General features: G+C 36.5%; 1 long non-coding RNA gene across 1 annotated transcript in view; it reads right to left on the reverse strand.

Annotated features, from left to right (window-relative positions):
* LOC125619795 overlaps positions 1 to 23,690 on the reverse strand; it is an 89,813-nt gene continuing 66,123 nt past the window's right edge. The window contains exons 2-4 of the long non-coding RNA XR_007351388.1: positions 6,390 to 6,658; positions 6,187 to 6,301; positions 1 to 850 (exon numbers count right to left, since the gene is read on the reverse strand). This is a non-coding gene — a long non-coding RNA (uncharacterized LOC125619795). The remainder of the gene's footprint in view (positions 851 to 6,186; positions 6,302 to 6,389; positions 6,659 to 23,690) is intronic.

A 23,690-nucleotide genomic window follows, 5' to 3' on the forward strand; every position in this document is an offset into this window, starting at 1 on the left:
TTTACAAAGCTACATTTTCCTAGTTCTACTTTTTTTTTTTTTTTTTTTTACATTTCTGATCAGTTAAATAATAGTCCTATTAAAGGTTTGAGTCCCTTCAAGCTCTGTTTTTCATCCTTTTTCCCTGATTGTACACAGGCTTCTTGACCACCCTGATCTAATTCCTTCATGTCAATTATTACCTATTTGGGCTCTGTTATATCCCTGACCCTCAAATTCATATGCTGAAGTTCTTACCCTGAGTCCTCAGAATGTGATTGCATTTGGAGATATAGCCTTTAAAATGTAATTAAGGTAAAATTAGATTTTTTGAGTAGGCACTAATACAATATGACTTGTGTCCTTATAAGAGGAGGGGATTGGTACACAGACACAGAGGAAAGACCATGCAAAGACACAAGAAGATGACCCTTTCAGGAGAAGCAGAAAGACCTGATCCGAAATCATCTTGTTTATAGCCTCCAGAATTGTTAGACAAGAAATTTCTGTTGCTTAAGACACCCAGCCAGTGATACTATTAAAGTAGTCCTAGCAAACGAATACACTAGCTATGATTATGCCATAGCTCCTTAACTCATTCCTGTTATGTCAGCTCTGAATGCCAGATTTTACTACGTACTGGACCTCACCAACTGGATACCTCAAAAACATTCCAAGATTTCAACATATGCTGGCTCATCCTATGACCTGAGCCAGAAACCTGATCATTTTAGTGGATCCTACATGTGCCCACTCCAGTTTCACTTTAAGAAGGTCTCAAATTTTCTGTCCCGGGGTTTCTCCAAGGTTTCTTCAAGAACTTGCTTAGCCATTCCCCAGTTTAAAGGAGCTGATGTGCCTGGAGGGAATCCTAAACCAAAGAGAAACAAGAACAGGGAATAAAGGCCCAGTCTGACAGTTCTAAAGAGCTTTTAACATGGCTTCTCAGGGGATCCCCACCAAAGATCCTGCCCTAGTACTTTGTGGCAATAAATGTTTTGTAATACATCCTTTATGAACTTTCTCACTTCCCTGACTCACTCTCCCCATTACCTCACTCTTACTTCCTGAGATCATCTTCTACAGCCCAGTTCTTGGCTGACTCACTCTTTTAAGGGGAACCTACACGAATCCTGTCAATGGTGTTCTTTTATCTTTCTTCTCTATTTTCACTGGCCATCCATTATCAGATACTGGTAGTTCTACTGTGGCTTTCAAATTGGTCTACTCTCTTCAAGTGTTCTGTCTTCATCACAGACTTGGCCACAGTCAGCTCTTACCTGGATCATCTACTATCTTCAAGCCCAGTCTCCCTGCCTTTCGAACTGCCCCTTACCAATTTGTTCTCCACAGAGAAATCAATGTGTTCTTTCTAAATGGACTGTCTGATCTTACTTACTCACTCATAAAAACCTTCAATTATTCCCCATTATCTTTTGTATAATGGCCTTAGGATTATTTTCAAGATCTTTCCTAGTTAAAACCTAATCTTACCACCTGAGTCTCCATGGCTTATCTTTGCCACTTCTTATTTGCAATACTAGGTCATGTTGAGTTATTTTCAGGTCCCTGACCCACTATGCAGCCTCTAAACCCAGGGCCTTTTCACATGTTGCTGCCTTTTCTTGAAATGCTCCTCTGCTCTCTCATCACCACTTCTTCTCTTTCTAGTTTAAATGTCACTGCCTCTTGAAAACCTTCTCCAATGTTAACTTTTGATTAGGTGTTCCTCTTATATCTTCTTAATACATATTATGCTGGATTTTACTTATTTGTTTTTATGTGTGTGTGTGTGATCCACTTGATAAATATTAAGGTTTTTCCTCCTATTATATTTACAAAACTTCAGATATCTTAAATAGATATAAGTATATATTATTACACACATTTATATACACATATACATATCTATACATATACATACATAGTATTTCATATATCTTAGATATATATTTCATATGAGTATTCCATAAATATTGGTATGATAATAAATTAATGAGTAAAAGAAAAATTATTAAATAATGCTACTAAATATGTTTAACAATAAAAAAACTGGCAAGCAAGTTTTCAGATCATACAGAAAGAGTTAAAGCAAAACAGAAGAAACTTTAATAAATAGAAACTCTATAAAAATCTAGGACAAAAATGTCATCTTTGGAAATGAATCTTTGCTACTATTACCACCATCACCATGGATACACACCTACTCAGATTTTTAAAAATTTGTTACTTAGAGTGTAATCTTTCAAGTTTATAATACAAAACAGACATTTTCAAATAGGAAAAATTAAGTCAACTCCATAAATTAATGAATACTTTAAATGACTTTTTAGTGAGATTGCTTTAATTTGTGACCTTACCCCTGGAACAATTGGGCGTAAACAGGACTAGCACCAAAAAAGCTGAGAAGTAAAATCTGTTTTACGACTGTGACTTGGTGACTTCTCACTCTGACAATGCCTTTTATCCTCTGCCTATTTCCACGCCAGGTCCTCACTCTAAAATCTGAAGGCTCCTTTTGAATCCAGAGGTGTTTTAGCACCAAGTTACATCCCCAACCCTTTTTATTTGTTATTGTGAGACAGGGTCTCCCTAAGTTGAGTAGGGCCTTGTTAAGCTGCTGAGGCTAATCTTAAACTTGTCATCCTCCTGCCTCAGCCTTTTGAGTAGCTGGGATTATAGGCATGCACCACCATGCTGGTCGAAGGTTTTTGAGTCTTCCTGCTACCCTGACCTTCACTAAATCTGAAATTCTCACTAAAATTTCCTGGTGAGTTTCCCTTCCCACCTATCACCTACCTAAACAGCATTTTTTTTTTCTTTATCACTACCACTCCTCACCTTTCTACTTTGAGAGATATAAACAAATGCCAGCACTTGAATGGATTTATGGGAACTTCAGTTCTGCTAAAATCAAGAGGTTGGTTTCCTAGGACATTTACAGGAAATACACGGAGGGCAAGCTGTTTTCTGTGAATGATTCTCATAAGATTGCCAGGAAATTATGTTTTAGCTGGGATCCTACCAATAGGGCATTGCTGCCACCAACTTGGAGTTGTTTTCAATCTAAGCCAGATAGTATTTCTTGGCTCACGAGCATACTGAACTCACATAGCATCCTAGCAACAGTGTACCATTACTGAAAAACACTGTTTGCCACTGTATAATCCATTTTTTGTTACTATAATAACATACTTGAGGCTGGGTACTTTATAAAGAAAATAAGTTTATCTGACTTATTTAGTAACTCTTGCAGGGATTACTTGGAGTCCCGCAAGAACTACATCACCCTTCCAGGGGAAGTGCCTCAAATGACCTAATTACTTCCCAGAATTGGAGTCCTTAGATGTTTTACCTCCTCTCACATTGACACCCTGAAGTCCAAGCTTCCAATACATAGCCCTTGGTAGAAATACTCCACTATATTCAAACCACAGCACATGCCTTGTAAGGATAGGTTGGTAGAGATATGTCATCACATACTGTATGAGAAAGCCAATATAGTAATCAGTCACTTAAATGTGTGTCTAAGAGTACATAGTTATTTGGATCCTCTAGTTAGCAGGCAATAACTTTCATCATAAGCAAGTTTTGGTTTGATTCTAAAAAGTAGCTAATGAAATTATACAAATTTCATAAATATAATAAAATTCTTTTACTTAACAACCATTTTTGGAGTGTCTGCCAGATTCCCTTATGTATACTAAGGGATTATTAATAAACAAAACATACTAAAATCTTTGCCTTCCTGGAGTTCATAGTAGGAGTAGAACGAAATAACATGCACAACTCATTTTCAAAACAGTTACACAATGATTCACTCTGTGGTTATTAAAAATATTTAAATATGTGGAAATAGGTACGTATAATGTTAAATGGGGAAAAACTAGGATAAAAAACTATATATATAGTATGATACTGAAGTTTGTAAAAAAAATAATAGAAGCACACAGACATAGTTATTATAGTTTCCAGGGATAGATATGAATTTGGGGAAAAAAGAGTACAGATATATACTAATAGTTCCTGATGTTATCTTTGGAATAAGATTGCCAATAATATTTATTTTGTGTCTTGTATTTCCTAAGCTTTTTAAAATTTCATAATGGATACACTACTAGTAGCTGTTATAGTTTGGATATGAGGTGTCTCCTAAAAGCTCATGGTGAGACAATGCAAGAAGGTTTAGAGGAGACATGATTGGGTTAGGAGAGCCTTAACCCAATCAGTGATTCAATTCCCTGATGGTATTAACTGGTGGAGACTAAAGCAGGTAGAGTGTGGGTGGAGGAGGTAAGTCACTGGTGACGTGCCTTTGGGGTATATATTTTGTGTTTGGCAAGTGGAGTCTCTCTCTCTTTGCTTTCTGATCATCATGTGAGCCACTTCCCTCTGCCACACTCTTCCACCATGATGTTCAGCCTCAGCTTGAGCCCTGAGGAATGAAGTCGGCCTCCTATGGACTAAGACCTCTGAAACCATGTGCTCCTGAATAACCTTTTCCTCCTCTAAAATTGTTTTTGTCAGGTCTTTTAAGTCACAGCAGTGAAAAAGCTGACTAAAACAGTAGCAGACAGATGCTATATTATGTATTCTTAAATGTAAAAAAAAAAAAATAGGCTAAGATTCAGCTTTATTTATAATTGCCAAACCAAGATGTCCTTTCATAGATGAATGGAAAAACAAACTGTGATATGGCCATACCATGGTATATTATTCAGGGATTAAAATCAGTGAGTTATCAAGTCACTAGCAGGCATGGAAGAACCTTAGATACACATCCACAAATGCAAGATTCGAGTCTGAAAATGCTATTCACTATCTGATTCTAACTGCTCTATGACATTATAGGAGAGGCAAAACCCTGACACCAGAAAAAATTGGGAGACCAAGGGGGCCAAAGGGCCAAGGGGAGGGCAGGAGGGAGGGAGGAACAAAGCAGATTTTAGAACAGTGAGATTACTCCATGTGACATTGTAGTGGGTGGTATCTGTCATTATACTATCAAGACCCTAAGAACAACAGAGTGAACCCTAATTTAAACCATCCACTTTAGTTCTTAATAATGTATCAATATTGGCTCATCAATTGAAGCAATTGTGTCACACTGCAAATTTTAATAATAGGGGAAAGTTTGGGCAAGTTGTATAAGTAAATTTATGGAAATTCTCTCTACTTTCCACCCATTTTGGGGGGGTGGTCCAACCTAAAACTTCTTTAAAATAAAATGTATTAATTTTTAAATGCAGTTTTTTAACAAATAGACTAAGATGAGATCTATCGTTTTGACCTTCTAGTGATATGAGTCAAAATGCTGTACAAAACAATGGTTCCCACTTCAGAAATATGGACATTTCCCATAAAGAATTGAAGACAGAAGACAAACTTTTCTACTTGTTCTTGACTAAGTGAGCACAGTAAGCAAACACATATGCACTTACAAGTATACACATACACACACACAAATACCCTCTCACTACAATATTCCAGAGACAGAACTTAGTTTTTCTTCAATAAAGAAAATTCCTTTAAATATGATAAACTTGAGGCTGGGGATGTGGCTCAAGCGGTAGCGCGCTCGCCTGGCATGCGTGCGGCCTGGGTTCGATCCTCAGCACCACATACAAACAAAGATGTTGTGTCCACCGAAAACTTAAAAAAATATATTAAAAAAATTATCTCTCTCTCTGTCTCTCTCTCTCTCTCAAAAAATTAATTAAATAAATAAATAAATATGATAAACTTGGCCTTCTAAAACACTCTTTCCATCTTGTGAGTTTTCTCATTTCACATGCCCTTAGGATCTGACACCTGTAACCACACAAGCTAAGAATCCCTAATACATTGTGGCCCAGAATTTTCCCCATCAAAGTCCAGGACAGAGGAGGCTCTGCTGTACTAGCCAACCTGTCTGTCTAGTCACATGTTTTATATTATTCGTTGTCATTCATCATGATCATGAGGTCATATGAAATGCACCAATGCTAACTTAGTGCAGACAGTGAGTTAGTTTTCCAAGTGCATTTGACAGGTTTATTTGCTAAAAAGTCTCCTACCTGTTCCCATGAGGTGAAACTAGGAGTGTATGTTCACAGAACAGATGAGACCTTCAGGATATGGTTCACTGCAGAATCAATGAAGGGATGAGGGAGTGCTGCCAGAGAAGATAGCTATTATTACTCACCCAAAATCCCAATACGTACTCACCACTCTTCCATGAGAAGAGACTCAGAACTTCCAGATCTGGCACTGTGGTCTACTGCTTCCTCTCCCAGGCCCACAGTAGCGTCAGGTTTGGATTAAATAGTATTCATCTCTACCTCTGAGAGGAAACAGAAAATGAGGGACATCTGTATTGAGGGCCAGGGTTCAGACCCATCTGGTGGTTGTAGGTTATTTTACAAGATTACCAGAAAGAGCAGGTGTCCTTGGCACTCAACATTGAGGGATTCCTGATTCTTCCATCCACAGCGTAGAGCAAGCGGAGACTTCTGGGATAAAGTAAGATTTGAAAGTGAGGCAGGGAAGGACAGGTCCTTATGCTTCCTCTCAAACTCTTGCCAGTGATTAGAAGTTCATACAGACTTCAAGCAGTGCCTTGGGCTTCTCCTCAAACTTTGAGCAGCTGTTATTCTGAGAAGAAAGCATCACGGCCACATCCCGTTATCTGGCTCCTTCTCTAAATTGAGGAAGAGAAAAATGGGTGAACTATCTGGTTAATTCCGGTCCCACTGAATTTACTCCTCATTAACAGGAAAGTTTTCAGTATAAATTTTGAAGATCTAGTTGAAAATATTTAAGTGAAATACTTCTGTTTACTGAATAAGAGAAAACTGACCTTTCTTCGAAGGGTGTATGGTCTTTCAAGAGAAAGGTAATTCATAAAACTGATAATATATATATGCATGTGTGAGTATGTAACAATAAACCCCACCATTATGTACAAATATAATGTACCAATAAAAAATATGGGAAAAAAACTGATAACAGAGATCAGAGCTAGGTCCAATTCAATGTACCCATTGTGCTCTATTTAAGTTATTCACTTCAGTCACTGACTGCCTTTGGTGCTAAATTGACACCTCAGAGCTGAAAATGAAATTGCTGTATTCTGCATACCAACAAAATGGCCTGGTGAAAAATAACCCTGCAGGGCTGTTCCGGAAGCCTCTCAGGCCAGACAATCAGAGAGATGCAAACCACAGGACAACACAACAAAAGTGAGGTTGTGGATGAGAACAATCTGGGACCATCACAACAAACCAGCAAGTGTCCTTCTCCACATGCAAAGACAGGCATGTGCCCTCACCACCCTTACCAAAATGATTCCTCTCCCTACCCCAGTCTGTAGAGCCACTTGGAGAAGACTAAATTCTCAGCTCTCCTGTTCAATACCATTCACACCTTTGGAACTGGTCTTCCTAATTTTCCATACATTGGTTTACTTCAACAGGCTACTCAAATTGAGTCTTGGCATAAAAAGACAAAGGACTTAGAACAAAGAGTTTGCCAATCTGAGAACCAGAGTCACTTTCATCATGGCCCATTGATGCCTCTCACTTAAGAGTCGAGTGCTATCTTCTCCATCCTTTCCCACTCCTGGCAATTCCAATCCACTCCCTTTCTGTCCTGCATTTCCCAGATGCACTAGTCAGTACCTTCTCCACAGTCAAGAAATGTTGCAGCATAGTCCAGCTTGCCCACCAGGTTTGACCTTCCCCCCTGGTGTCTTTCTTCCTCCGTCAGAGCATGGACTGCTGAGGTCTTATCTTGGCAGTAAATACTAATTTTGTTTTCAACTTATTGAGCATCCCCTAGGTAATATGGTAAAAGGCATATTTCTCCTTCACACATCTTCCCTGTGGCCCCTGGCAGGCACTCGTTTTATTCTGCCACATTTTTTCCCATTGTCCTCTATAACACAAGTTGCTTTCCAAAAATATAATAAATCACTCACTCTAAAGTAAAAGGTTGCCAAGTTTATCTTCTTCCCAAGTCATTTGCTTTAGCAGAGCACAGAAATTTCAATTTCCAAGGCAATATCAGTAAAGGGTCTTGGAGAAGAATAACTTTGTAATGTCTTTTAAATTATACCTCTAAGGCATTGTACTCAAGTTGTGGGTAGCAACTCACTTAATAGGTCATAAAATCACTTTGGTTAATTAACATCGATTTAGTTTTTAATAAAATAAAATTGAAAGAAACAAATATATCAAGGTAGACCACTTAAAATAAAACTAAACATTCTTTCTTCAAATTTTCATTTGTTTTCCCTTTAACCACATAGGTATATATATTAATATACAAGATAAATAAATGCATTTCTTTTTTACTGGTTCTTTTGCGTTATGCATTACAATAGAATTCATTTTGACATAACTTTACAAGCATGAAATATACTTTATTCTACTTACAACCCCATTCCTATCAATGTACATGGTGGTAGGATTCATTATAGTGTATTCATGTAAGTACATAGGAAAATTATTTCAGACTCATTTCACTCTTTCCTTTTCCTATCCCTACTCCCTTCCATTCATTCCCCTTTGTCTCATCTACTGAATATCTATTCATCTACTCACCACCCCCTTATTGTAGGTTAGCTTCCACATTATCAGCAAAAACATTTGACTTTGGCTTTTTGGGACTGGCTTATTTTGCTTAAAGGATAATCTTCAGGTCCATCCATTTAATTGCAAATGTCATAAAGTCATACTTTACAGTTGAACAATACTCCATTGTGTATATATATACCACAGTTTATTTATTCATTCATCTATTGAAGGGCACCTAAGTTGACTCCTATAGCTTAGCTATTGTGAATTGAACTGCTATAAACATTGATGTGGCTGCATTACTGTAGTAGGCTGATTTTAAGTCCTTTGGGTATATGCTGAGGAATGGTATAACTGGGTCAAATGTTGGTTCCATTCCAAGTTTTCTGAGGAATCTCCATACAGCTTTCCATAGTGGTTGCACCAATTTACAGTCCCACCAGCAATATATGAGTATACCTTTTCCCCTACATCCTTGCCAACATTTATTGTTACGTGTATTCTTGATAATTGCCATTCTGATTGGAGTTAGGTAAAATCTCAGTGTAATTTTAATTTGCATTTATATAATTGCTAGAGATGTTGAACATTTTTTCATATATTTGTTGACCAATAAATGCATTTCTTATAATGATGATCATCAAAAAGTTTGAGAGTTACCTGCCCATGGCCCCTAGATCAAGTTGCTAAATGCTTTTGATTTCTCTTATGTAATTTTCCTAATATCTAGCCCTACATTTCCATTCTCAGCTCAGGTTAGAATCTTCATTTTCATTATAAAGTTCTGCAATAATCAGAGTCCACATAATTGTAGCATTTACAGTATTTATAGTGTGCTTTCCACTATTTCCTTAACTCTCAAACCTTTGCAAGAGAAATCCTGACTTCCTCAGCCTGGCTCTCCACCATCTGGCCCATCTGTCTACTTTGTCACCCTCAGCTCCTACAGTGACCAGTTAGCCTCCAGGCCCTCTTCCATTTTCTGTGTCAGACTGTGATCACATCCTCCCCTTCCCATCCTTCTATCTGAAAGAGCCTCTTGGACCCCATGACCTTGGTATCCCAGCAGAGGTCTGAATCCAGGCCCAGTGCACTTTCTACACCTCTGTGCCATATCCCACCCCAGGAAACACATCTATTAACCATCTGCCTTCCTCTTTCTTGAGAATCCCTAAATCTTATTATTTTTAAACCTTCTATGGATCATAATTGTTGGTGTCCTCATATACTCTTATTTTATTTTCCATATTTTTTATAATGCCCATTCAAGGAGATTGTAAGCTCTTTACAAGGAAATACTTGTTCAGTTTCTCATGCCACCCTCAGTACTAACAATAAAGATCCTCAATAAACTGTTTCAATTATGGATTTTCCCCGGGATTACCCAGGATGCTAAAATCACTCAGATCTAATAATTGAAAAATAGGCCAGTAATTTGAAGAAATGCCAATCTATTTTTTATTTTTCATCCAATTGTATTTTCTATATTTATGAAATAAATTAATTCTTTTTATATTTTTAATTTTTAATTGACATCCTATTCCATGTGATGGTGATTGACACCAAAAGTTTGGTCCTTGTCCCTATACAGATCCAATAACTGGGACAAAGTTTTCAGAAAAAGGAAAAAGAACTGGGCCCATGGCACATGCCTATAATCCCAGAGACTCCAGAGGCTGAGGCAAGGCTCTAAGCAACTTAGGGAAACCCTGAATCAAAATTTTTAAAAAATTTTTTAAAGAGGGATGGCTAGGGATGTAGCTCAGTGGATGGACACCTCTGGGTTCAATGCCTGGTACCAAAAAAAAAAAAAAAAAAAAAGGTTTTATGGCTTTGCTAGTAAAGGAGAATGGTGATGGACTCACATCACAGAGGCTGCCATTTTAACTGCTGGGGCAACAGAGGGCTTTAAAAAGGGGGATAAAAAGGTTGTTTTCAAGGTATCATTATCAGTAGATCTAATTAATGGTTAACTTATATCTGAAAGAGCTGTTGTTTCAGTTTCCAGGTCTGCAGTTTTTCTTTACTCTTGTGGACAGTGAGCAGAAGGGCAGATAACTTGGCTTAGGACTGGAAGAATGTTAATCTTGCTTCTCCCATGGTTGGGGAGGGGACCAGGGAGAAGAGGAAAGAAGGAAAAAAAGCATGTCAGTTTCCAAATACACCATGAGTGTTTGAGCCAGCAAGGTTTGTATTCAAAGCATAAAGTTACACAATCACTCTGATCTTATAGTTGAAAGATTGGCCAATAATAGAAAGAAAATCCATTCCATTTATTTTTTATTTTTGATCAAATTCCATTTTCTTTTTTTAAAAATTTGTTTTAATTAGTTACACATGACAGTACAATGATCTTGACATATCATACATTTGAATCAGATGGGGTATAATTTCTCATTTTTCTGTCAAATTCCATTTTCTAACTTAAAAGTTAATTAATAGTTATTGTTTTATATTTTTTAATCGACACATAATAATTGTACCTATTTACAGGGTTCAGGGTGACATTTTAATACATATATATAATATGTGATCAGATCAGAGGAATTGATAAATCCATGACCTCAAACATTTATCATTTTTTTGTTTGGGGAACATTCAAACTCTTCTCTACTTGCTATTTTGAGATATACAACTAATTGTTGTCAACCATGGTTATTTTACTATGTTTTAGAATACTAGAAGTTATTTCTCCTATCCAACTGAACTTAGGTTTTATTTTTTTTCCATACCTTTATTGAGGTAAAATTGAAGTACAATAAAATGTACATATTTGAAGTATTCAATTTGATCATTTTTAACATGTATGTAACCAATACAATCAATATAAAAAGCATTTCCATTATTTTTTAAAAAAAAATTGAAATCAGGAAGATTGTTTCCTGCATGATTTATTTCATTAGAAATCAATCACCTTAACATATATAGAACCGCAGCCCTACATGTCAACTATTTCAAAATTAAATATCACACTTATATATATCTCAGAGGTCAAGGAAGAAAGCACAAGAAAAGTAAATAAAAATGCACTTAGGTTTTATGATATGTGAATTATATCTCAATTAAAAATATGAAGAGAAAACCAAAGCACTTTTCATGATATTAAGTAAGAAAACATTTAAATCAAAGGGTAATTCTGATGTCAAGGAACCTAGTGATCAGTTAAGTACTTATGGCTCTTAATGGAACCTTCTAATCTGATTACCTGGATTTATTTATGAACACATCTGACTTATGTCTATAACCAGTGCTTCTCAAACTTTCAGTGGTGTAGAGCGATGTGTTTTTTAATTTCCTGTCATTCTCAGACCAATGCTTTTAAAAACTGCAATAAAAATAAATCTCTAGCAGAATGAAATGAACACACTTAAAACTGTTCTGTTCAATTATGATAATCTTTCCTAAAAGTTTCTTCTCAATTACATATTATTTAATTATGGGCAAAGAAACAGTTTGTGGGCTGGCACAGGTCCGTGGCCCACACTTTGAATTGCACTATTTTCAAGTTCATTCCTCAAGGATGGCAACACAACACAATTTATTTAACATTTTATCTTCTCAGGTAGCGTGGAGTAGCTCAAGTAACTCCGATTGATTGCTGTTTAGTTAGATCAATCAACCTAGTTACCAATGGCAGCTCCAGCAATAAATAATTTGATGGCTTCAAAATTCAAGCATTAGAAACTGCTAAGATCAGCTCAACTCCTAATCAGTAGTCTACAGGGGCTCCAAGTTCACAATGCAACACTAATTCTTTTTCTAGATTAAATGTCACTTGTGCCTTTTTCATTTCACATGTTTCTATATGAATTCCATTAGGTACTGGACATAACTTAGGAAATAAACAGATAATTGCAACAAACCCAACAATAAGGAAAAGAATGGCTCTAAAATGACAAAGAATTTTAATGTTGAACCTTGATACATAAGTCAGATTATTTACAGAAAGTGCTTCCTAAGATGGCTAAGAATATACCTAGTTTTTTTTTCAAGATAAGGATTAAGGAGGAATTTGAAAAATATTTTGTATAACTCCCTTACCTGAAATGCTAGTAATTATGCAAGTAGCTACTAGATGTCTAATGACCAAGAGAATAAGAGATGTTTCAGGAATGAAGTTAGAAACTGGGCTAGGCACCATCACAGATTCCCTAATACCCCTTTATTATTATTGCAAAAGACATGAAAAACAATTATTTTAAATCTCTACAAATCCCATCAGTAATCTAAAAGAGAGGACTTTAGCTGAAAAAGCCCTGGAGATAAGATTTTTAGGCTTAGGGATATCGTTTATCTATCTGAGGCTTGATAAATATACTCCATTTTCTTGATCCTTGTGGAAGGCAGGAGATGCCTAGCCCTAGTTACTCCACTTTATAAAGCTGTAGTTTGCCATAAGCCACTCCATTTTGAATATAAGTGCCAAGGGAGAATGCCTCTACACCTTGTTTGTACAAGTAAACAATCACCATCTACCCAGCACAACCATAGGCACAAATGAATAATTTATTTGCACCAACTTTTCAAAGTAAATCAGGAGCACATGGACACTTGGGCATGTCAGATCATATCAGAAACTCCAGACGCAAGAGCCTATCATTTCACTAGATATAACCCCCTCACCTAGGACCCATGAAAGAAGGAGCCTACCAGATCTGAATATAGCAACACGCTGACTCCATCATTTGTCACTCATCATGAGCCTTGCTCAGGAAAATTGTCACAACAATGAACCTCCAACTCTCTGTCCCTGGACTTTAGCTTTCCCTGCCCTTGAGGATGCATGGATCACTTCAAGCTGACACCTCACGCTGAGACTTTGAAACTGTTATCCATCTGGACCCTCACCTCCACTCTATAGAACTGGTTTGTTAAAACCTTTATCTGACCACCTACAATGACTCTTGCATTTGTATTTGCTCTCTGCCTTTGTTTTAGCACAACATCCTGAAAACCTGTGGCTACCTTAATCCTTTCTTAGTGTTTCTATAACACACACACACACACACACACACACGTCAATCATTGTGTGCAGTGTGATGTGTGACTGGAGTGTTATAGACATTAGTAATTACGACTGGAATGGAATAAAAGATGTTGTGATCGCCTCAGTCACAAGTGAGCCATGTATATTGTTGGTGAATTAAATCCAAGGAAAGTGATGTAGCTTTCGAATGTATTGTTATTCAGTTAATTCTCATGTGGAAAGACACTTCAGAACTATGTTAGTGGTCTGGCTGTCTTGTGGTGGTCTCCTTGTTATGCAGGAGAGTAAGCAAAGATTCCTTATGCTTGTCCTTTAAAGAAGTGCAGCAGTGGCATGCCTGGGTAGAAGCCACAACCTTTGAGCCCAGATCAGAGCTGACCCCATATCCCAAAGTGCATGTCCACCCAAGGACAGGGTTTTGACAAAGCGTGTTACCTCTGTTTTACTTGTTGGAAGTGACATTACTCTATTTCCTGAATGAAAGAAAGTAAGATTATGTAAGTGTGTCTGGTCAACTTTAGATCATATTAACTCTTGATTAGAGAACTCTCTAATTTCTAACTTTCCTTTATCCTATAAAATTATATTGCTGAAGAATTTGTGAAGCAAGGAAAATGGCTACATAAAATTTTTTAAATATAAGGTCAAAAACTTCCATAAAGATAGTGATTGAATGCACTGTGTTATCTCATAATAGAGATACATAAAACAGCAGTAATTTGTCTTGTTTACAGAAAAATTACTTCATGGAAAATGAGAAGTGCTAGTTAGCCAAAGAACAATTACTTATCAAGTATTTTATTGTGCCAGTTTGTTTCTCCTTCAGAAAACACACACACACATACACACACACACACACACAGTATATCTTGACAAAACAGCTATTTCTTTTGAATACTAGTACAATTGGCAAAATTCCAAGTAAGAGAATTTTTAAAAAACTTTTTCAACCCCTCCTCTCTTTATTGGGTTTTATTGGATTTGAACTCCTGTGGTTTCTACCACTGAGCTACATCTCCCTGTCTGTCTGTCTATCTGTCTGTCTTTTTCTATCCATCTAAAGACAGGGTCTCACTAAATTGGCCAGGCTGCCCTCAAACTTACAGTTCTCCTGCCTCAGCCTCCTAAGCAGCAGGGATTACAGGCATGTGCCATCACACACAGCCCTCCCTCTCCAGAAAGAAAAGGAAAGAAAGAAAGAAAGAAAGAAAGAAAGAAAGAAAGAAAGAAAGAAAGAAAGAAAGAAAGAAAGAAAGAAAGAAAGAAAGAAAGAAAGAAAGAAAGAAAGAAAGAAAGAAAGAAAGAAAGAAAGAAAGAAAGAAAGAAAGAAAGAAAGAAAGAAAGTGTGTGTGTGTGTGTAAATGCTCACTCTCAGAGGATGTCATAGAAACAAAATTGCATCCCTAAATGAAATAAAGTGCTGAAATAATTACTTATCTTGCCTTTCCTATATAAATTGTATTACTCAGTAACTAAAGAGGTGAAAGAAGTATCTTTATTTTTTTGAGGGGAGTGGGTACTAGGGATTGAACCCAGGGGTGCTGTAACACTGAACTGTATCACCAGACCTTTTTATTATTTATTTTGAGACAGTGTGTCTCTTAGTTGCCTGGTCTGACTTTGAATTCTCAATCTTCCTGCCTCAGCCTCCTGAGTTGCTGGGATTACAGGCACGTGCCACTGTGCCTAGCAAGACGCATCTTCTTTATAAAAATAATTTTTTTAGCTAATAATCAGAAACCAAGTAATAGAACATCACCCTTTTGCAGTCCCCAATGAGCTAATGAATGAAGGCAATGAAAACCAATGTCTTCTAACATCAGAAAAAGACCAACAGCCAGACATTATGGATCAATGGAATCAAACCTGAACACACCGAACTTCACCATGAGGATCCAATTAAAAAAAATCTAGCATCTTAGACTGTGAGACACTTTATATTAAAATGGCCCAGGTTCTTCAACAGATAAACAGCAAGATAAAAAATGACATAGAGGATAAACCCATAGATTAAAAGAGACATGAAAAACATCAATTTTTCACACAGGCAAAATCAACTAGAATGTCTAATGTTGGACACTCAAGTGATGAAACCATAAAGAAGGTTATTTCTGGAGAGAAGGACAGATGACATTGGTACAGATCCCCTGGAGAGGCTTCCAGAATAGCTGACCTATCTGTACTCACCGGTAGCCTGGGTGATAATCAAAAGTGTTTGACTTATAAATAATCAAAAAGATACACAATTCCTTTGTGTGGTTTTTCGTAGATCTATATTTCATTTTACAATAAAAAGGACAAGATATATAAGTTTTGTGACTAAAAGAAGAAGACAACCTGGACACTTGGCCCTCAGTTGGAGAAGGCTCACAGGAGTGTCTTCTCTATGTGACTTTCTGTGTGACACGCTTCTCTGAAATGCAGGATTCAGGGTGTTAAATTCCTTCCATACCTCTGAAGTACACAGCTGAAATATGTTCTCTGAATCAGTATCAGTTTTACTGGCAATTAAAATTATATAGATAATTTAGAGTCTGGCTAAAACCAACATGTAGGTTCTGACTTTAAGTTATAACAATATCCTGATTTCTTGGCTTTTATTTTTGTCCCCTTATAATCCTGCCCAAAATGATCACTTTTAAAAATCAAATGAGAATGGTATGAGCATTCTAGGAAAAGATATAATTTCTCCTAAAATAAAACCTAAATTTACTCAAGAACTCATCAATTCTGTCCCAAATATTTAACCCCCCAAAAAAATATTTACCCAAGAGAAATGAAGGCATATGTTCACAAAAGGATTTATACAATAATGCTCTTCAAAACATTATTCATTATTACAAAAACTGCAGAAAGGCTAAATGTTCATCAATAGAATAGATAAACTGTGGTATATTTATGTACTGAAATACTAGTCCACAATAAAACAAAAGAAACAAATTACAGATACTTGTAACAATAGGATGAATTTCAAGATTATGTTAAATGAAAAACACCTCACTCAAAAGACTACATACTGTATGAATATATTTTGTGAAATTCTACATCATATTCTACATTAATTTGATGTCGATGGTAGAAAAAAATTAGTATAGTAGTTGCCTGTTCGGCAGTGAGTACAGAGATTGACTGAGAATGGACACAAAGATTTTCACTTTTGTGAAGATAAATGGGCTATATTCTGATACAAGTTTGAATTGTGAAAATACATATAAAAAGTCAACAATTTATGCATTTCATTTTATGTAAATTTTTCATCAAAATAAAAAGAAGCCAAAACTCAACAGACGTGATGGTGCACATCTGTGATCCCAGCAACTCCGGAAGCTGAGGCAGGAGGACCCCAAGTTCGAGGCCAGCCTCAACAACTTAGTGTGACCCTAAGCAATTTAGTGAGACCCTGCCTCAAAATAAAAAATAAAAAGAGATGGGGATCTCAGTGGTTAAGTGCCCTGGGTTAAGAACCCAGTCCTGGAGTAGGGGTGAGGGGGGGAATCTAGGCAAAGATATATACACTGAATTATTTAGGAGAAATATACTAGGGCCTGAAATTGTTTTAAAATACATCCAAAAATAATATGAAAGACTAACGGATGATTACAGGGATGAACAAATCAATAGATGTGCGATTAAAAAAATGTTTGGCAAAATGTTAATAGTAGAATCTATTGGTGAACATATAAAGAGTAAAATTCTTCCAACTTTATGGTATGTTTAAAATTTTCATAATATACATGTTGAACAGGGTGACCAAATGAGATCACCTCACTGCTAATTTTGAAATTTATGGAATTTGATCCAGAATAAAACACAAACTCCTCATTGCATAGCTGTGTGAAATCTGGGCCTTCCCTATCTCTTTGTTCTCATCCCATATCACCCTGCCCTCTGTCTTATACCAGTGACCTAGATTTTGTTCTTTAAGTATAACCAAACTGGTTGTCCCCAAAGTGTCGACATATGTACAGTTTCTACCTGGAACGCTCTTTTCCCAGATCTTCTCATTACTGCTCTTTCTCAGTTCTTTCTTGATCACCCATAACCCTTCAGAGGCCTTTCCTTATCAACTAACCATACCAAAGTACCAAATGACCTTCACTCATGATGTTTTTTTTTTGTTTTGTTTTTGTTTTTTTTTTTTGCATATCACTTATCTTCACTGAAATTATTTATTCATTGGTGAGCTTCCTAAACTCTAGAATCCTTCCCAATCCCTGCTTGGCGACAGGTAGCTGATAGTCCTTGGGAAATATTAACTAACTACCTACAAAACTAATTACCCAAGGAATATTTCCAACATAAGGAAAAACAAACAAACTGAAAAGAATTACCTGAAAAAATAAGAATTCAAAAGTAAGTAAAATAAATATTTTTAATGACATTGGATATATTAGTAATATGAACCATAAAGTCATAAGAGTTGAAGAAATATTATAATTGAACTGAAATACAGTAAGTTAAGTAGGATGGGTACACTCAATAAGTAGATCAATAATCTTGGAGGTAAGCTGAAGGAACTCTCCTAGAAAGTATCAGAAAAAGTTAAAGGGACTAAAAATATAAAAGAAGGACTATGAAATATGGAGAAGAGAAGTAGAAATGCCAAGCTCTCAAAAAAAAAAAAAAAACCTCCCAGAAAGAGAGAAAATGACAATTGGATGGGAGGAATCATTACCCTTTGCAGAAAATTTAAGATTCTATGAGAAGACACTTAAAAGGGTCTGAATAAGTGAAATGATATTCCATATATTGGGTAGGACAACTTAATTTTTCAAAGCCCTCAATTCTCATCAAGCTAATCTATAATTTAAAATTCATGCCAGGTGTAGTGGCATAACCTATAATCCCAGGGCCCTAAGCAACTCATCGAGACCCTGTCTCTAAATAAAATATTTTAAAAGACTGGGAATGTGGCACCTCTGAGTTCAATCCCTGGTACAAAAAAAAAAAAAAAATGCCAGTGAAAATTCCAGCCAGATTTTACTAAGATTCAATGAAGTAATACACTAAAGCAACTTTGCAAAAAAAGAGAGAGAGAGAGAGAGAGAGAGATAATTTTCTTGTTAGGTATTACAATATATTACGGTGCAAAAACACATTAAAGTAAAATAGGAAGTGGAATGATGTACTGGAATAGCTAATTCAGAAACAGATATAGCACATGTGAGGATTTAGTATCTGATGAAAAGGCATAAATCCATGAGGACAAGAACGACTACTGTGGTCACTGTCAGTGGAAAACTGTGTCACTCAGTGAGCAAAAGACCTAATACCCCAAACAACAGAGATCATAGAGGGATTAAAGACCCAAAATTGAAATACACTTTAGACAGGAGGGTGAAGGAAAATCCTTACGAACAAAGGAAAAGAACTTCTCAGACAGAACTTTCAATACTGAACCAGAGAATAAAATTTTATTAAATCAAAAGTGAAGATGTCTTTCCAGTTAATATCATTGTCAACAAAGTAAGCAAATAAGTATCAGATCGAGAGATACATGTGCAATTTGTAAACTGTGAAAAGATCTAATATCTGAAACAGATAAAAGAATTCTTTCAAAAACAAAAGGAAAGGGTTAAGTTATAAACAGGAAATTCACAGAAGAAACCAAACTTATCAGTATGCAGAGAAATCTTTATTTCCATTTGATTGACAAATAGCACTTTATTTCCATTAGATTGGCAAAGATTAGCAAGCAGAATAATGATACATTTTGAGAGGGATGTGGTGATATAGAACTCCCTGTTCAGCTAGCCAGAGTGGAAACTGGTGCATACTTTCTGGAGGGAAATCTGTCAGTCACACAATCTACAATGAAGGAGGTTCATTACAGTATTGTCACTAAGGGAAGTTGAAGACAATCTTACTGCCTCCCACCAGGGGAATAGTTAAGTTCAATGTGATAGATGACCAGTAAGGACTATTTGCCATATTTAGATGAACCATGCTAATTAGCATACACACATAATACACACACACACACACACACACACAGAGTTACCTGGCTAGAACTTACATCAAGCAACTGAGAGAAAGGAAAAAGGGGGACAACGAGAAAGAGAGGAATAGGGAGAGGAGGGATAGAAGGGAGGGGAGGAAAAGGAGGAGGGAGTGGAAATGAAAACTACAGGACAGTAGTATTTCTACAAATAAAAATAACAATAAATGAATCCAGTCCACACATAACACTGGGACAAGAATGTAAATGGAGGTCGACATATATCTACTGTTATGGTTTGGATATGAGATGTCCTCCAAAAGCCCACGTGTGAGACAATGCAAAACAAGGTTTGGAGGAGAAATGATTGGATTGTGAGTCTTAACTCAGTCAGTGAATTAATCCCAGATGGGATTAATTGAGTGGTAACTAGAGGCACGTGGGGTGCAGCTGGAGGAAGTGGTTAATCGGGGGCGTGGCTATGGAGCATATATTTTATATCGCAGCTGGAGTCTCTCTCTCTGCTTCTTTATCACCATGATGTGAGCTGCTTCCCTCCACCACATTCTCCTGCCATGATGTTCAGCCTCACCTCAAGCCCGGAGGAATGGAGCCAGCCTTCTTGGACTAAAACCTCTGAAACCGTGAGCCCTCAAATAAACTTTTCCTCCCCTACAGATCCTTTAGTCAGTGCTGGTCAGATCCTTTAGTCACATCAGTGAAAAAGCTGATGAAAACATCTACCAATTTAAAAGTTACAAATCAGATTGATAAATTACTAAGTAAATTCTATAATTCTTTTATTGGAAGGATAACTCCTTAATGATAAATTTTTTAGATATTTTTAGTTATAGATGGACACAATACTTTTTTTTATTTATTTATGTGTTGCTGATAAAATTTTAAAACATGCCAAGATATGCTTAGATACATATGACTAAAAGCTGGCAAAAGTCAACTACAGGTTGGGGAAAGGTTGCACATCTCTATTTTGTTATTGAGCCAACAATGTTTGAGTAATTATTTAATATTACAGACAATTCTTGAGCTGTTATGAGTAACTGTTGCCAATAATATGCTACTTCGCAAATCCTTCTTCAGCCATGATTTGAACAGTCAGAAGTGAGAAATGGGCACAAAGAGAAATCAAACAAATATTCACTACTGGAAACAATATTTGATGTAGCCAGAATCTATGACATTCATACTGTCTGAGAGCAAAGATTTGACAAGTTAATTTGTCTTTTCTCCTAGCTAAGATTTGCCACTGTTCAGATCCTCCCTGCACTGCAAACAACCTGTTTTGGTATTGGCAAAAACACAATAAACAATGTTTCACTGTATTTCAACATAGATGATACAGGCAAGAGATACTGAGACACACTACTTTCCCCGGGTTTGTTAGGAGGGTATGCTTTGAGGGTTATGGGTAGTGCTCTGCCAGCCCTGAGCACAGATGCTGAGTGAAAGAGGTACTGGGTATTATTAAATAAATTTCTTTTCATGATATTCAGAACCCTCTAATGAGGGGTTTAGGTCAAGAATCAAGAATCAAAGAATGACAGGTAGGATAGAGAATAAATATAGTATCAGAGTTCCTACAAGAGGGAGTTGAATAGAATTAGCAAATGCAGTGAAAACAGATTAGATAAATGATAGATAAAACAAAAGAGGATCCTAATCATACAAGAATGATGGTTTGCCATAGCAAAACGATTATTAACATAAGCTTCTCTACTTGTGGTCCAATAAAGGAGGAGAGAAATGAGTAAAAATGAAACAAGTATTGTTTGAGTTTTGGGTGTTTCTTAGTAGCATTTTTTTTTTCTGACAAAATCCCGAGACCACAAAATTATATCCTTCACATTTGGTTTGTGCAGCATGATGTAAAGCTTGTTATTTTTGCAGAAATATATGAGTGCTTCATCAGTTTTTCTGAGTACATGTCTTAATCCTTTGATGTGCAAATCAAACTTTTTTGAAGTACTGATTACTTCATCATCTGGGTAGATATTTGTCATCTTTTAATGTTATCTGATTTAATTGTGCCTAATGTTCTTTTTGTTTTTGTTTTTGCTATAGTGTTGAAAAGTTCTTCAACTTTGTGCTCAACAACTGCATGCAATCCTATGATTTTTGCAGAATTTGAAATTTCACTTTGCATTTGATTTGCATTTTATTGTGGCATCCAAAATGAGTAAGGAACTTATGGAAAAGTCATATGATATTCTATAAAATCCTCAGTGATGGAGCTGGAGTTGTGGCTCTGTGGTAGAGCACTTGCCTGGCATGTGTGAGGCCCTGGGTTTGATCTTCAGCACTGCATATAAATGAATAAATAAAAGATCCATTTACAACTAAAAAAATATTTTTTTAAATTTTTTATTGTTGGTTATTCAAAACATTACATAGTTCTTGATATATCATATTTCACCCTTTGATTCAAGTGGGTTATGAGCTCCCATTTTTACCCCATATACAGATTGCAGAATCACATCAGTTACACATCCATTGATTTACATATTGCCATACTAGTGTCTGTTGTGCTCCGCTGCCTTTCCCATCCTCCACCATCCCCCCTCCCCACCTCTCCCCTCCCCTCCCCTCCTCTCTCTCTACCCCCTCCACTGTATAACCCTGAGGGTCTCCTTCCATTACCATGCAATTTCCCTTCTCTCTCCCTTTCCCTCCCACCTCTCATCCCTGTTAAATGTTAATCTTCTTCTCCTGCTCTTCGTCCCTACTCTGTTCTTAGTTACTCTCCTTATATCAAAGAAGACATTTGGCATTTGTTTTTTAGGGATTGGCTAGCTTCACTTAGCATAATCTGCTCTAATGCCATCCATTTCCCTGTAAATTCTATGATTTTGTCATTTTTTAATGCAGAGTAATACTCCATTGTGTATAAATGCCACATTTTTTTTATCCATTCGTCTATTGAAGGGCATCTAGGTTGGTTCCACAGTCTTGCTATTGTGAACTGTGCTGCTATGAACATCGATGTAGCAGTGTCCCTGTAGCATGCTCTTTTTAGGTCTTTAGGGAATAGACCAAGAAGGGGAATAGCTGGGTCAAATGGTGGCTCCATTCCCAGCTTTCCAAGAAATCTCCATACTGCTTTCCAAATTGGCTGCACCAATCTGCAGTCCCACCAGCAATGTACAAGTGTACCCTTTTCCCCACATCCTCGCCAGCACTTGTTGTTGTTTGACTTCATAATGGCTGCCAATCTTACTGGAGTGAGATGGTATCTTAGGGTGGTTTTGATTTGCATTTCTCTGACTGCTAGAGATGGTGAGCATTTTTTCATGTACTTGTTGATTGACTGTATGTCCTCCTCTGAGAAGTGTCTGTTCAGGTCCTTGGCCCATTTGTTGATTGGGTTGTTTGTTCTCTTATTGTCTAATTTTTTGAGTTCTTTGTATACTCTGGATATTAGGGCTCTTAAAAAAATATTTTTAAAAAAATCCTCAGTGATGTTAACAGGAAGAGAAACACAACTGGAGATTAATTTTGTAAACACAAGTTCATTAGTAAATATTTTCATATTATAAGGATTCTTGCTTCTCTACTGCAAATTTTTTACCTTTCTTTGAGGATTTGCTTAATTGGTAGTGAGTGAGGACTGCCTACGTGGTTATCTCAGTTTCCTTTAGTGGATGTTATTAAATTAATTGATCCAGTTGGCAGAATGTTGAATTGTGATTCTCCTTGAGCTGCAGAAGTATTGATCTCCTTTAATATATGTATTTTTTATTGTCAAGTAATTGCAACTCTTTTCCAATATTGCTAGATCTGACAGTGAGAAGAGTTATGGTATTTTAAGTGAGATTGCCATAGGGACACTAAAGGAAGAATTTAAAAGAACACAGCCTAGAAAAGCAGTCCGCTGTGTGAATAGGGCTGGCTGAGAAGGGATCACAATGACTGCAGGTTCAAAGGGAAGAATGTCATTGAACTTGCTCAGCCAGACTGCCAGCAGCACATTCGGATGAAAATAGGAGAAATGTATACTAGAAATACAAAAAAATATTCCACTAATTAGCACAGTTCTAGATTAAAATAAAAATCTTCCAACCCGTACAAGGTTTTTTGTTTTGTTTGGGTTTTTTTGTTTGTTTGTTTTTTGTGTTGTTATGTTCACCAAAACTATTTGCCTTCTGTTGGTCTTATTCAAGTCCTATCATCCCATTTCATTTACTTATTTAGACATTCATTAAAGTCTCAATTA

Source organism: Marmota marmota, unplaced genomic scaffold (assembly GCF_001458135.2).
Source record: "Marmota marmota marmota unplaced genomic scaffold, marMar, whole genome shotgun sequence".
NCBI classification, from domain to species: Eukaryota; Metazoa; Chordata; class Mammalia; order Rodentia; family Sciuridae; genus Marmota; species Marmota marmota.